The sequence below is a fragment of the Dromiciops gliroides genome, chromosome 1 (genome assembly GCF_019393635.1).
Source record: "Dromiciops gliroides isolate mDroGli1 chromosome 1, mDroGli1.pri, whole genome shotgun sequence".
Taxonomy (NCBI): Eukaryota; Metazoa; Chordata; class Mammalia; order Microbiotheria; family Microbiotheriidae; genus Dromiciops; species Dromiciops gliroides.
In genome coordinates this window covers 285,927,071-285,939,329 of record NC_057861.1, presented here as the reverse complement: position 1 = coordinate 285,939,329, position 12,259 = coordinate 285,927,071, and the positions used below count along the sequence as shown (strand labels likewise).

The 12,259-nt window shown below is 40.4% G+C and overlaps 1 protein-coding gene across 3 annotated transcripts in view; it reads left to right on the top strand.

The window, feature by feature from the left end:
• Nucleotides 1–4,198: 4,198 nt before the first annotated feature.
• ELOC (elongin C) overlaps nucleotides 4,199–12,259 on the top strand; it is a 41,454-nt gene continuing 33,393 nt past the window's right edge. Inside the window, exon 1 of one of the 3 annotated variants that reach the window (XM_044003367.1) lies at nucleotides 4,199–4,466. The gene's annotated coding sequence lies outside the window, so the exon portion shown is untranslated. Of the gene's footprint in view, nucleotides 4,467–4,797; nucleotides 4,885–12,259 lie in introns of those variants that run through there. The other 2 variants (XM_044003373.1, XM_044003377.1) reach the window with 2 other exon arrangements.

The following is a 12,259-nucleotide window of genomic DNA, read 5'->3' as shown; positions in this document are numbered from 1 at the left end:
CTGACCCCTCTGCCTAGCGATTGGCCGCTTAGCTGGTACTCTTCCTTTCCTGTCCCCTCGGAAACTGGTCCCGAAAAAAAAGTTCCCGAGTTCAGAGAGGAAAGCTGCAGCCCGGTACTCGCCGCAAATGTAGCAGAAAGAAAATTGAGAAGCTACTGTTGCTAATAACTGTGCTTGAACTAAACCCCGCTGTTGGCGCCGGGAGAAGAGAATACTGTGAAGAAGCGGAGCCCGCAAGCCAAAAAAAAAAAAAAAAAAAAAAAAAAGAAGCACGATTCTTTGAGGATTTAAAGAGCTCTCTTGTGGATGGATGTATTGCTCCTATTCTTCTTGGTCCCAGAGGCCAGAAATAAGAACAGTGAGTGGAAGTAGAAAAGAAACATCTACACTTGATGTCGGGGAAAAAATACTTCCTAGCAAAATTTAAAATATCTACGAGTGGAAAGGAATCCCTGAGAAGTAGTAAGTTATTTCTCGACCTCAGAAAAGCTTCAGTACCTCAATTTTGGCCCCAAACTAGTCTTGGATTTAAGTGTGTCTGTTGAAACCTCGCTTATTTTTTTTTTATTACTCCCACTACCCTAATCCTCACAGTTCAGAGACTAGTGGTAAAGTAGAGTAAGGCAAAGGCTCCTTGCCGTATTGCCCCTGCAGTACTGACTTCATCTCACAGGGGCATCACGTCAACCTAGACCTCAGTGTAAAGACTTTTATTATATTCTTGTATTCGTGTATCCACTGGTTCAAAAGGAGACTGTTCTAGATAGGCTCCTCAAAAGATAGATCTTTCTTCTGCTCTTAGCTTGAAATTTTCTGTAATTTATTGTCATCTTTTCTCTTGTGCTTCTACTGTTTGTCATTTACTGGGTGATTTTGCACCTCTTTTGACAAATCCCATCTCAATCTGGCTCCAGCCAAGTTTGTACAAGTGGCTTATTACTGCAGCCTGCATTATTCTCCTTGACACACTCTACTTTCCAGCCACATTGGCCCACTTGCAATTCCCAGTACATGTTATTCCATCTTCAGTCAAAGTGCCTTGGTACAGGCAATACCAGTTTTTGGAAAGACCTCCATTTTCACCTTTCCTTGAATTCCCATGGTAGTCTATTCCAAGAATAATGGAAACTCATGCAAATCAGTTAGTCAATAAGCATTTATCATGTGCTCACTATGTGCCCTGCACTGTGCTAAGCGTTGATAATTAAAACCAAAAAAAAAAAAAAAAAAGGCAAAAAGAAAGCTAATCCTTGCCCTTAATGGGCTTACATTCTAATGTGGGAAGAAAACACCAAAGGGAGCTGTAAAGGAGGTTGGGGTGCAGGTACCCTACACAGGGGCATAGTAGGGAAAGTGCTATGGAGATGAGTCAGCAGAGCAGCCTGGAGAAGAATGAAGATGGTCAGGCCTGGCCCTCATTCCTCACATTGGAGGTTCTTGGAGGAACCAGCCAATCCTAAGGAGAGACTGCAGGTGTGGAGGATATTTCCAATGTGGGCAGTAGATACTATTATTTTAGAATTGTATACACTCCCAACCCTAAATCTCAAGAAATAAATTATGATTATTACTATGATTATTGACTTATTACTAAAGAAGACAAAATTAAATTTTCACTATTGGCTATCCACTACAAGTAGTTTAGGGGCCCAGTTGATTTACATTTTTTTAAAAAGAGTCTGCAAGAAAATTGTGATTTGAAATGACATACCTTTCATTCAGTTCCACTGTTTGCTTTTTCTTGTATGCCTAAAATAGCAAAGCAAAACTAAAACTCTCAGTTTTGGGACTCAAGACAAGTAAAAAAGACTCTCAAACCAACCACAGTTGGGGGGATGGGGTTCCTCTATTCCGGTCCCAGAAATCCCAACTACTGTGTAGGAAGGTGCCCTACAGAGCAGGACCTTAAACACTCTGCCTGGTACCACCTGGTAGCTTCCTAGTATAACTAATTATAGGGGCAGCTGGGTGGTGCAGTAGATAGAGCACAGGCCCTGGATTCAGGAGGACCTGAGTTCAAATCTGGCCTCAGACACTTGGCACTTACTAGCTGTGTGACCCTGGGCAAGTCACTTAAGCCCAATTGCCCCACAAAAATAAATAAATAAAAATAACTAATTATACTTGCTAAGTAATTTATATCCTCTGAATGTACTGAAAATACAAATAAAGTAAGGTCAACAAGCATTTATTAAACTTTTACTATGTGCCAGGCCTAATGCTAAGAGCTGGAGATCCAAAGAAATATGAAAACATTCTCTGCCCTTATAGAACTCGCAATCTAATGTCAAAGTATTGTGTCTCAACTTTTAAAATCTTTATTTAAAAATTTTAAAGCCTTTAAATTTCAGTGCTCTCTACTAAGTTCCATGTCATACCTGATTACAATTCTGCAGCAAAACAGATGGAAATTCTTTGTATCATCTCATGTTCCTAAAAGTCTGACTTCTAATACTTGTAAAAAAACCCCTCCATTCTTTATTAAAATTCTTTTTGATAAAATATATAACAAAAATCCTTCATTATTTCATTAACATAATTCAACATTTTGTATTTTTATGTTTAAGGGTGTTTTACCTCTAAATTACATAGTGCAAAATCTAGGGAGAGTCTGGAAGGCCTAATGTCAAGTTTTGCCTTTAACAGTATTGGTAGTATGGCTCTGGGCAAGTCCCTTTATTTCTCAGTGGTATAGGGAACTCTCTAAAACTATAAATTGCAGAGAACATGCCACCTCCTTTGGTAGGAGTTTCCTTATTTGGGAGTTAGCCAGCCCAGTGAAATCCCAGATTTGAGTCTCATTTTCTCCTAATACTTTACTTATGTTAATACTCTTGACTAGGTGTGTGTAAAGCATTGCATGCCTTAATAGAGGTTAGTTACCATTATAAGTATTCCTGTCATCACACATTTGGTGAGTACCCACTAGGCACTAGGCATTTATAGCAGCAGCAGGAACCATATGGTACAGAGAATAATAAAAGAAAAAATGTCTCCTCTGCCCTTATGGTCAAAGAAACTTCTATTTTAAGATGTACAACAATCTCCCCCTCCCCTAATAGCAGAACCACAATATTCTGAATAGCAAAATGGGTGTTTTAATAAAATGCTTTTGTAAAAATACATGCTGCCAATGCCACATTTTCACCGAATTTCAAGTTGGTAAGGTCATCTAGGCCAATTTTGTTGAATTTATTCTTTTTAAGGTTTCACTTATTTCTATGCCACAACCTTGCTATGAAATGGATTTGAGAGTTGATGGGATTGAGGGAGGAAAGGAAGAGAAAGAAGATGAGAGGAAAAAACTAGCTGATGATAGTGGAGTGAGAAACAAGGACTAAAACAGCAGTAGCAGCTGAGAGGGAGGAAAAATTTAAAGTACAGTCTATTTGTGCCTATCCCCCCGTCTTCTGTTTATAACTGTATAGTAAGCAGTTGGGTTGTTACAGTTAAAAGACTTATTTTACGACCAGTGTTTCAAGCCAGTGGTTTGATAGCTGCACCTCAATCAATTTCAAGAAAACTTTGTATTCAGCTGAAATGGACCCAACGGCTGCTTGCAGTGCAGAAAAAAATTTTTTTCATTCTTCCCAATTACATAAATATTTTCCACCGGGATAAATGCCCATTCCCCGCGCATTTTAATTGGGAACGTCCGAGGAACAAACTGACACAGGCCTTTTTTTTTTTTAATGGGGGGGGGGCGGGGGAAGCAAAGTAAATGTACCAGTCTGTTCTAAAAAGTTTTTTCATAATCAGTAAATGCACGACTAGTACCGAGAAGAATCAAAAGAAGCTACAGAGCCACTCTCCCAAAGTATGTTGCAACAGTCCCCAAAGGACAGACGCCGCTAGTTTGAGAGCAGGATGTTCTTATTAGCACCGAAACCGCGCCCCACGCTTTGCAATCTGTCCTCCACTCAGGAAGTACGTGCCTCCAGCTGCCCCAGCGCTCGACTCATTAAGGGAAACTACAAATTCCAGCATGCAATGGGGCCCTCAACTCAGCCATCCTGTTTTCGGTCTTTTTCCCCCACAAGGACTGAAAAAAATTGGGTCGTCTTGTTGTATGCTGGGAATTGTAGGAACACATGAGTTGGACTCCGATTGGTCACCAGTCCGGTCCGTGTCCCGCCTCCGAAGATAGAGAGTGTTTGTGTGGAAAGTAGAGAGGGAAAAACTGGGAGGGGGGGCGGGTTTTAGGTACGTCCGGAGTGGATGAGGATTGGGAAGGGTACGCGGCGCGTTTCCAATTGGTAGACCGCATCGATTGGCTTGGTGGGTCGGCGTTGGCCTGGTGTACCCTCTCTTAGGAGTCACTACGCTGACCTGCCGGAAGTGGTTACTTTCGTTGCTCCGGAAGAGACGGTGGCGGGCGGCTGGGGCCCTGGGGGGGGGGACGGCCCTGGGAGCAGGGGCTGTGGCGGTGAGCGGGGACCGAGCTGCGGCCGCTGCAGAACTGACAAGTGAGTCTTGAGTCTGGGTCCGGGATGGAAGTTCGCTTTTGGGCCCCGGCGGGAAGGCGAAGGAGGCAGGGAGTGCTGGTTTTCTCTGCCCGGCCTCGGTTTTGGGCGGGGAGCGAACGGAAACCAAACCCCCCCCACCCCGCCTCCGCCGGCGACCTCTTCCCTCGGGGCCGTCGCGGGGTGCGGGAGGGGACAGGAGGGTGGCGGGACCTCTCCGAGGCGCCCCTGGCGGGGCTTTCGACGGCTGGGAGGCTCTCGTGGCATCCCTTATGGCCTGGCCGGACGCCCCTCCGCCGGGGTGGGTGGAGTTGGGGGGGGGGTCTTTTCTCCTGGCGTTGCTGGATCTGACCCTGGCTGACTGACCAGGGGTGTCTGGACGGAAACCAGCTCCCTCGGTGCCGTGTCCCTGGAAGTTTGGGTAAACTTCGGGGATCCCCTAGGGTTTGGGATGGGTGAAGACGGGCGTGGAGCTGGTTCAGCAGAATGGGACTTTTGTCCACTCATTTGACTTTTTTTCCCACCACCACCAGTTCCATGTATCTAAATGGTGGTGTCAAGTAACACACTTGTGGTGTTGGTGGAGTTTCCCCTAAGGTGCAAAAACCCCGCCCCCCCCCAAAACCCCCTATTTTAAATGCGTACTGTTAATTGCTTTAGAGGTTGTGTATATATACATGTGTTACGTATGTGTATAGATATGTATATTGATACTCGTATATACATATATCCTTTGTGGATGCTTTTAAAATTCTCAATCCCGATTTTCTAATTCCTCTGTTTGTAGTACATATTTCTTTGGGTAGAAAATCGAAGGTTTCATTCGGATGCCAAAGATTATTAGGTCTTCTATATGCATACTTAACTGTTAGCAGGATAATTGCTGTTTAAGTGGTTCACAGTAGTGAGAACTTCTCTTTGAACTATCTCGTACTTAACTTTCTTCGGTACCCAGAATTAGAGCCTGAATATTTATTAAGTATTAAGTATTTTTTATACTTGTCAAGTTACTGTTGTATTTTGCTATGTATTTTTTTAAACTATCTGTGTTTGTGTATTATCTCTCCTACTAGGTTGTAAGCCTCTTGAGGGAAGGGACAATGGCATATTTTTGTGTCTGCCTACCACCATGCCTTATACACAATAGTCTTGAAATAAAGGACTGGTGCTTATTGTTAACATTGATAGATTTGAGTGGCATTGGGTATTTAATGTGATACCACCAGTTTCCCCTCCAGATTTATCCAAATGCTTGTTTTAGCTAAGCACACACATTACTAGGAAAGTTGTGAATATATATATAAAATGGAGGCATATTTAAGATAAATCTGTTTCTGAATGATATTATCTTACAATGTGTATTTCACAGTTGAAATGTTAAAAGGAATGAATACCATTATTAATAGGAGCTGATTATCTTGAATATTTTGAATACCAAAATGAGTTTGGAACTTTGGCTAAATTATTTTAAATGTCCCCTTCTTTGTATGGGGGAACCGTATTTGTAATTTGTGTTCTTATAATCAGAGTTGATACTTAAGTACATAGGTCATCATACTTTTGTCATTAATATAAATAATTTTTTCCTCTTCCCCCCCCCCCCTTATTCTTGTTTTACTCTCTTCTGGCCCCTTAGCATGACCTTTTTTTTTTTTTAAACTACAAATTGCTGTGTGTGTGTGTGTGTGTGTGTGTGTATGTGTGTGTGTGTACTACCTGACCATTTCCAGTGAAACAAAACTCTCTCTCTCTTTTTTTTTTTTTTAAGTGAGGCAATTGGGGTTAAGTGACCTGCCCAGAGTCACATAGCTAGTGTTAAGTGTCTGAGGGCAGATTTGAACTCAGGTCCTCCTGACTCCAGGGCCGGTGCTCTATCCACTGCGCCACCTAGCTGCCCCAAAACTCCTTTTTTTTTTTTTAAGTAGAATTTGCAGTAAGATTTGGGGATAATTAGTACCAACCTACAACAGCTGTTTTGTTCCTTGATCTTCTTTTAAATACTGTTTTAAAGACATGTTTTATCTATTATGCCATTAGTGAATAATAATGGCTTAACTGGATCTCTTTATCCATTTTTTCTCAGTATTTTGTGCAGTACTTTCTGCTTAAAACACATATGAAAATTGTTAAATCACAAAGTTAAATTAGGAATATTTGCTTTTAAAATATTCATTTTAAATAAAAATGTATATACTGTTTTTGGAAAGATTTCCATTAGATGACAGGATGTTATTTTAATAGTATAGTGTCAAAATTCAGGATTAAAGCAATGCAGGGTGTTTGGCACTCAGCCTCTACCCCAACCCCCTTCACATCGAGGCAGAGCCCAGCTAAGTCACCAGTTGATACAAAATGAATTCTCCTCTATAAAAATACTGAATTTAATCTTTCATTTTATATCCTGCTTCCAGAAACCTAGTATGGTTGAAATAGTGCTGGATTTGTAGTCAGAGGACCCCAATTTTAAAATAAGCTTCTCTACTTAGTACCTGTGTAGTTTCCTTGTTTCACAAATGAGGCAAATGGACAAGCTGGCCTCTGAGTTCCTTTCTAGCCCTGAGCTCTATATATAGTAAAAGGTAAGGGAAAAGGAGTAGCTAGTTTCAGATACTTTGTATACATACATACATAAATATATACCTATACATACTCATGCACATGTGACATGGTACAATAGATAGCTGGCCTCCGAGCCAAAAAGATTCTACATCTGACCTACATCTGACTTACTGTAGGACCCTGGGCAAGTCACTTCACTTGCTGCCCCAGGACAACTCAGACTATAAATTGTAGAAAGGTTGCTCTGTGCACTGGTAGAAGGAATTTCATCAGGGAATTCCCTCTGTGAACTGAGGCAGCTAGGTGGCGCAGTGGGTAGAGCACTGGCCCTGAAGTGGGGAGGACCTGAGTTCAAATCTCACCTTAGAAACTTGCTGTGGAACCCGGGACAAATCACTTAACCCTAATTGCTTTAAAAATCCAGGGCCATCTCTTCTCATCCTGATGGCTCTGGAGGAGAGAGTGAGGTTGGTGACCTTGCACAGCCCTTTCTTACTTCCAATGCATTGCAAGTCATGACATCTGTCATGGTCCTCTTTGAGAATGAAGGACAGACAACAATAACAATCCTATGTGAATAAGATTGCAGATCCAGACCTTATCCCTATCTTTAACACTAGCATTACCATTTGCCTAGATCGTCTTTGAAATCTTGCTGTTAACTGTTAACTCTTTGGAATGCCTATTCCATAATTAAAAACTTGCTTTCGTAATAAAACTTTTCCTTTCTCATTCCTCCCATTTCCTGGCATTTGCTTGGACCTAGCTTCCTCATGATTATTTTGCATCCCTGACCACCCTTTCCAGTACTGGTTGTACTTTCATTCATATATCCCTACCCCTTTACACACCTCCCATACCCCTCCCTAGTCAAGGTGGGAAAGTCAGAATACTACTTGCTGTCCTTTGCTGCTTCCAGACTCTCCCTCTACCACCATTACTCAGCAACCTCTCCATTGAGGTTCATGCTATTCTAATTTATCACCTAATCCAGACCCTGTAGCCTTCCATGTCAACCCTTAGGACATTCTCCTTCCTTCCTCAATGAGGTAAGTGCTTATATTACTGTCTTTCTACCCCAACTCTTGCCCTCACCCTAGAAGACTTAGACATTTATACTTCCTCAAATACCTTAACTTCCCAATTTCCTGAGCTATATAATTACCATGATCTATTCCACTACACCTCTGCACACAGATATCTACAAGTGCTCTGCTTCCATGTTCATGAACTCCAAGATTTTTTTTAACCAATTGTAAATCTTTTACCATTTCCCTTTGCCTTAAATCCTCTGACCCTGTTGTTTTTTTTCTCACTGTAACAAGCTATCCCTCCATCCCTCATTTCTTCTGCTCGCTATTACTCTTGTACTAGAGTATATTCTTTTCCTGTCTTGGTACTTTGGTGAATCAGTTCAACCCTGCACTATCCTCCATTCTGTATTGGCTCCTTCCCTGATGCTATTGATCGCCCCCTTCTGGTTACTCTCTTCTTTCTGGGTTTTTGGGACACTACTCCCTCATTTCTTCTACTCTACTTCTACTGTTTCTCCTCCTGTCTGACCATTCTTTCTCAGTCTCTTTTGCTAAATATTCATCTAGGTCATGCCCACTATTTGTGGGTGTACCATCAGGCTCTGTACTGGACACTCTTTTTTTTTTTTCTCCTTTACTGTTTTGCTTGGTGGTCTCATCCACTCCCCCAAAATATTATTTCTCTGCAGATGGTTTCCAAATGTATATATCTAGTTCTGATCCCTCATTACCTTTTAGACATCTCAAACTCTCACCCCACTTTCCCTTTCGGACTTTTCCTGCCATATTTTGTCTTAACCACCTATAAAGAATCTGTTCATCTCTTCTCTCCTACTTTTAGAGGCATCCCACTTAACAGAGTAAAAAAGAAAGGGTAGAGAAGCTGTTCAGCAAAACTAACAGATACGTTAATCAAGCTTATACAATGTTTCACTGCCATTGTCTCCCATGGGGGGGGGGACCTTTTCTCTTACTGTTGTAGTTTAATGGTTTTTTTAAGGGCCAGTCTTGGTTATTACACTTTTTGTTCTTTCCATATGTTATTATAGTTGAGTGTATTATTTTTTCCCCTAATTATGCTTACTTTGCTTCAATTTATAGAAGAGGCTTCTAAATTCTTTATATTCATCATTCTTTTATGGGGTATAAAGTTGTTATTGTATGACCATGGACAAGTCATTTACCTTCACAGTGTACCCTTATAAACTTTTGTTGTCTTTTTCTATAAATTGGAATTAATAGTACTTCACAAGATCACAAATGAAATAATGTTAGTACACTGTGTGTGTGTTTGTGTGTGTGTGTGTGTGTGTGTGTGTGTGTGTGTGATCTTTCTAGAGAACTCATTTGATATCCAATTACCAAGTCCTATGCCTGTCAAATCAGTGTACCTTGCTCTTCCCAAGGCTACTAGCTTAGTATAGGTCCTCATTTGACCTGTCCTGAACTAGAATAGTAAGTTGTTGTTTTTTTTTAAACTCGGAACTTGCTTGTCCCCTCAGGGATAGGGGAGTGGAAGGAGGGATAAAAATTAGAACCCAAAACTATAAATAAAAATGTCCACCACACCCCAAAAAATTGAATTAAATTTTTTAAGAACTCAGAACTTTAAAAATATGAGTATTTTCATATAAATAGTAGAACAGAAAAAAAGGATAGTACGTTACTGTGGTTCTCTTATTTTGTACGGTTTGCTTGTCGTCTTAAGTATATAACTTCATACTGTAGCTTTCAAAACTGTCCGGCTTTTGTTGCTTCTTTCTGGACTGCATCTCTGTGATTTTTTTTTTTCAGAAGATACATCCATGACCTGCTTTTATGTTCTTGGGTTTTTATTTCCCTTGTCCTTATGCCTTTATTTCACCATCACCACCATCCCGCAATTGGGGGGAAAAGAAAATGAAGTCCTAGTAACAAATACATAGTCAACTCTACATTGGCTATGACTGAAAATGTTTGTCTTGTTCTTCATCTTGAGTCTATCACTGCTATGTCACTAAGTTAATTAGTAGTAGCTTTCATTTTCAGTCCTGAAATTAAAAGATCATTTCACAATAAGCTTCTGAGGTCTTCCTTTCTCTACTATCTTCCTTCTTAAATCATCCTTCATAGGGTTGCAAGACATAGTTCATTGAAATAGATCTAGTCATTCTGTCCTTATTGGAAAGAGTACATTTGAAGCCCTAGGGTCTGGGTGTTTTGGGTTTGGGTGGGGTTTTTCCCCCATTTTAATTGTTAGTGTCTTCACTTGTAAAAATAAGTGTAAGGATTCCTGCCCTGTCTAGCCCAAAGGATATTCAGAATACTTGAGACTAAGTCAAAGTACTATATTAATGTAAGCTATTCCACGTGATCTCATTTGTTATTTGTTTTTTTCCAAATAACCTTGCATTATCTGAATATATGTTGTGTTTCCCCTCTAGAATATAATCTCTTTAAGAGCAAAAACTGTTGGGGATATCTAGTTTAGCATCTAGTATAGTGCCTTGCCCATAGGCACTTAATGCTTATTGAATTAAATCTCTTACACACTGATCATTAATTTTGTATTATAGCGCAGTGGATAGAGCACCAGCCCTGGATTCAGGAGGACCTGAGTTCAAATCCGTCCTCAGACACTTAACACTAGCTGTGTGACCCTGTGTATTATAGGCATGTTTTCATGTGCTATATCCTCTTATTAGACTATAAGCTCTGAGAGCATACTTGGGGAGAAAAAAAGAAAGTCTATACCCCAAAATATACCTGACAAATGGTCAATCTAGCCTTTCTTAAAAGTTCTCAGGTGAGGAAAAATATCTCGGGCGTTTATTTGTACAAGCCATTCTGCTTTTAGATAGTGAGAATTTTTTTTTATTTTTTGTTTTTGTTTTTGTTTTTTTAGTGAGGCAATTGGGGTTAAGTGACTTGCCCAAGGTCACACAGCTAATAAGTGTCAAGTGTCTGAGGCCGGATTTGAACTCAGGAACTCCTGAATCCAGGGCCAGTGCTCTATCCATTGCGCCACCTAGCTGCCCCGAGAATTTTTTCTTTATCTTTAGCCTCTTTGTAACTTCCACCTATGCCACCTAGCTCTGCTCCTTGGAACCAAGCAGAATAAGTCAAATCCCTCTTCCAGAGGATAGCCTTGTAGAGACTTTGAAGCTGTCAGTCATATCTACCTCTAGTTTTCCCTCCTCCCAACTAAATATCCCCCAGTTTCTTCATTCATAGGTTAAATTCAAGGCTCCTCATTATATTTTTTGTCATTCTGGTTATTCTCTAGCTTATCAGTTTCTTTACTAAAATGCACCCTAAAATTGAACTAATACTCCAGGTGTGGTCTGACCAAGTAAAGGATACAACACAACTTTCAACTCTGTGTTCTTGGACACAGTGCTTCTCAGTACAATTTAAGATTGCATTAGCTTTCTTGGCTGCCATGTCCCTGTTGGCTCGAATTGAGTGTACCCTCCATCAAAATTCCTATATCTTTTTTTCTTGATAGAATACTTTTGGTTTCTTTTTATTTAAAATAAAACTTTATTGATAGCTTTTATTTTTCATCACTTAATTTCCCAGAGTATTCCTCCTCCTTTTTCTTCTCTTTATTTCAAAGAATAAAAGGATGAGGGAAAAGCCAACCAATATCCCAAAAGTCTGACAATTTGCAGTGTTTCATAACCACTTTCTGAAAGAAGGTACTTGGATCCTTCTTTAGAACCAGACTTGCTCATTATGATTTTGTAGAGTTGATTATTTTTTCCCCACTTATATTAACATTATTTATAGTTTTCCTGGTTCTGCTCATATCACTTTACTTAATTTTATGTCTTTACATGCTTCTTTATATTCTTTCTTTTTTTTTTTTTAAAAGTGAGGCAGTTGGGGTCAAGTGACTTGCCCAGGGTCACACAGCTAGTAAGTGTTAAGTGTTTGAGGCCGGATTTGAACTCAGGTACTCCTGACTCCAGGGCCGGTGTGCTCTATCCACTGCACCACCTAGCCGCCCCCTCATTACTTCTTACAAAATAGTAATATTCCATCCCTCAAGTCTTTTTCAGATGAGTGGTTGGCTAGACATGCCTTGCCATCTTATACTTGGAGAATTGTTTGTTTTGGGTTTTTTTTTTTTTTAAACTAGTTTCAGCTTAGTATTTAGGTTGTCTAGACTCTTTCAATCCTGACTCACACCAGTATATTAGCTATCCTTCCCAGTTTTGT